The following is a 2,983-nucleotide window of genomic DNA, read 5'->3' on the forward strand; positions in this document are numbered from 1 at the left end:
AAATACACAAGCAAAGGCACCATGTGTTCTTGAATTTACACTGGGCACACGCAGTTTTCAAATGAAAGGAGCCATTGCAGTCCATGCCTAAGTGTACCTTTTAAGTAAAGCACCCTGGGGTATTTTGTAACCAGGCTGAGGGCTTGCTAGAGTGTTTTAGAATGTTCTGAAGTACAGATAAGGATGACTTGGTAAAGACAGAAAATTCTGGAGGAAAAAAGAGAGACTGCTGAGTTAGGGGGAAAAAAGAATTCTAGTTCTACAGGAATCATTAACCAACCCTGGATAAAGAATGCAAATTCAACCTAGAGTTATGTGCCAGGGACTGCTAGAAGTCTTCTGTGTTACTTCATTTTACTGTATGGCTATGGGAACTGCAGCCAAGGGAATGGAAGTCCTTTACCCAAGAGCATCTGGCCAGCAGACTGTGGCTGAGACAGGTCTCAGGCCAGTTGGTGTCCCACGTTGCAGGGTTGGTGGCCAGGGCCTTCATTTTGAGATGGCCCTTATGGAGAAACTCCTCAGACCTTGGAAGCTCTGGAAGCTCATGGCCCTTTTTTTTTTTTTTTTTTTTCCTGAATGTTGGGTAGTACAGTCAGCTCTGTGATATTCTCCCTTGAGGACTGCTGTCTCCAGTGCTTTTTTCTAGGAGGATTGTGTCAGCAGTCTTGCTTGCTCAGATGCAGGCTTCTTAGAACTCCAGTGAGAGCTCATGGTCTTTTCATTTAGGTGCTAGCACCCCCTGCTGGCCTGTGCCATCCAAAATGGGATGGCAGCCAGGGACCACAGAAAGAAGCAAAGAACAAAATGGTGCCGTAGGCTTCACAGCTGTCCACCCCGGAAAAGGGGGGTGGGGGTGGGTATTGCCTATTGTGGCCAACCCATCTTGGGGGTAAGGGGTGGGGCAGGGCATTGGATTTGGCAAACAGATGGGTTCCAGTGGTTCTGCTTTGAGCCCCAGCCCTGTTGTTTGCTAACAGGGTGAGTTTAGGAAAGTCACTTCCCCCTCTCAGAGCCTTATTTCTGTCATCTGTAGTGAAGGGGTGATTTGGAGTCAGAGAGGTGAAGTAGCTTGTCCACATGGCTGTTAATGGGAATCCAGGCAGTCTTGGGTGAAAGGGCAAAGTCAGCGCCATTTGCTATGTGGCACCATTTGCCTAGCAGGCTTATGACCTTGTTAAACATGACTGCCGTTTTACTTTTCTGAGCTTATTTCCCCAGGACTGGAACTTACTGGAAGCAAGAACAGAATGTGAATAACCACTCCCTACACCCAGGGGCAGAAGATAACATTGGAACCCAACAGCCCAGGGGCCACACAGTAGCAACCCCACCCTTTTTAAATCCAATAAACGTTCAAAGCCCCCACCTCTCAATGCTGGTGTATCTCTCCACACCATGCCCTTCTGCTTTTTTGAAGAGTGAATAAAATCTTTACTCTCTATACTTTCTTCTCTCTGTGGAATCTTTCACAGCCCCTGTCACCGACCACCCTAATATTAGGTGCTCCAAAAAAATGTCCACTTCATTGGTCTTTCTGTCACCAAGCACTTCCTCAGCACCTGCTGGGTTCCAGACTCTGGGGACACGCAGTAAGCAGAAGACACATGGCTGCTTCCTGTGAAACACAGTGGCCTCTTACCCTTCAAATCTCTCTGACCTCCCACTCCGCCTCACCTCTCCTGTGTACAGCCTCACCTCTTTTTTAAATACTCATGATTGGATTGGGCTCACCAGGATAATCTCAACTCAAGGGCCTTAGTCTATCTAGTCGCATCTACAAAGTCTCTTTTGCCACAGAAGGTAACATTCTTAGGTGCCAGGGATTAAGACGTGGACAACTCTTGGGGGAAAGCATTCCACCTACCCAGCCTGCCTCTGGCCCCTAAAGATGCAGGTCCATCCCAGATGCCAAATCCATTCACCCTGCCCCACAACCCCCAAAGTTCTCATGCCATTTACATCATCAACTCAAAGCACAAAACTCATCATCTAAATCATCTATGTCTGGTGGCGGGGGGTGTGGAACTCTACATATAATCCACCTGTGAACCTGTGGAACTCAGGAAATAAATTAATCTGTCACCAAAATACAATGGTGGCAACCTAGAGGGAATGTAGTCTAGTTCTGTACCTGATCCAAGGGACCAGAGACATGATATGAGCAAGAAAGATGAAGAAGTAATGAGGCTTTAGTGTCTGGAAATACCAAACCATTAAGTTTCCCTTCCTCCTAAGCAAACCAGAAAAGGAAAGGAGTTTCTCAGGTCAGTCATTAGCACCTAAGTCCGTTCATTAAGATGAGGAAAGAGCAGAGCCAGAGTTTTCATTAAATATTTAGTGTCTATTTTGGAAAGTAAGTAAGACTCAGGTCTCCACATGCACAACTGTGCTGCCTCTGGGTGCAGAGACTTCCCAGAATACTACCGAGCCTGGGCATCTTGCACATGGGCCTTAGGGCTGTAGGAGGTGTGCTGATTACCAGCCCCACCTGAGATGCCTTCAACCTAGTCTCAACCCTATCTTTAATTAAAATCTGTGTGGGTGGACTCAGGAAAATCTAAGTGTTTAGAAAGCTCTCTGGTGAATCTTATAACCAACTATGTGTAGCAGCTATATACCCGTATTTTTCGGGCTATAAGGTGTGCTGCCCCCCCCCCCAAATTTGGGAGGAAAATGCAGCAGCAACCCTGCTCCTGCCTCCTATGACCCCGCTCCATGGCTGCCCCCTCCCCCATAGCCCCACAATGAGCCAGGTAAGCTACATTCGGACCATAAGACGCACCCCCATTTTCCTCCCAAATTTGGGGGGAAAAGTGTGTTCTTACAGTCCAGAAAATATGGTACCTACAGTTTCCTGTCCTGAGGCAACTGCCCAGGAGTCAGAGCTGCCCCAGTGCTGGTGGACTGCTGAGCCCTTTGCGTCCTCTGGTGGGGACCCTGGAGTCCTGAGGATCTGGGCTTCAGCCAGAGGAAGGACAAA

The 2,983-nt window shown here is 48.0% G+C and overlaps 1 non-coding gene across 1 annotated transcript; it reads right to left on the bottom strand.

Moving 5' to 3' along the window:
* Positions 1 to 577: 577 nt before the first annotated feature.
* On the bottom strand, positions 578 to 704 carry LOC123806541. The gene has a single exon (XR_006783509.1). It is a non-coding gene; the product is annotated as a small Cajal body-specific RNA 4 (non-coding RNA).
* Between the last annotated feature and the right edge of the window lie 2,279 nt (positions 705 to 2,983).

This window comes from Phyllostomus hastatus, unplaced genomic scaffold, assembly GCF_019186645.2.
Source record: "Phyllostomus hastatus isolate PE091 unplaced genomic scaffold, TTU_PhHast_1.1 phas_scaffold_385, whole genome shotgun sequence".
NCBI lineage: Eukaryota > Metazoa > Chordata > Mammalia > Chiroptera > Phyllostomidae > Phyllostomus > Phyllostomus hastatus.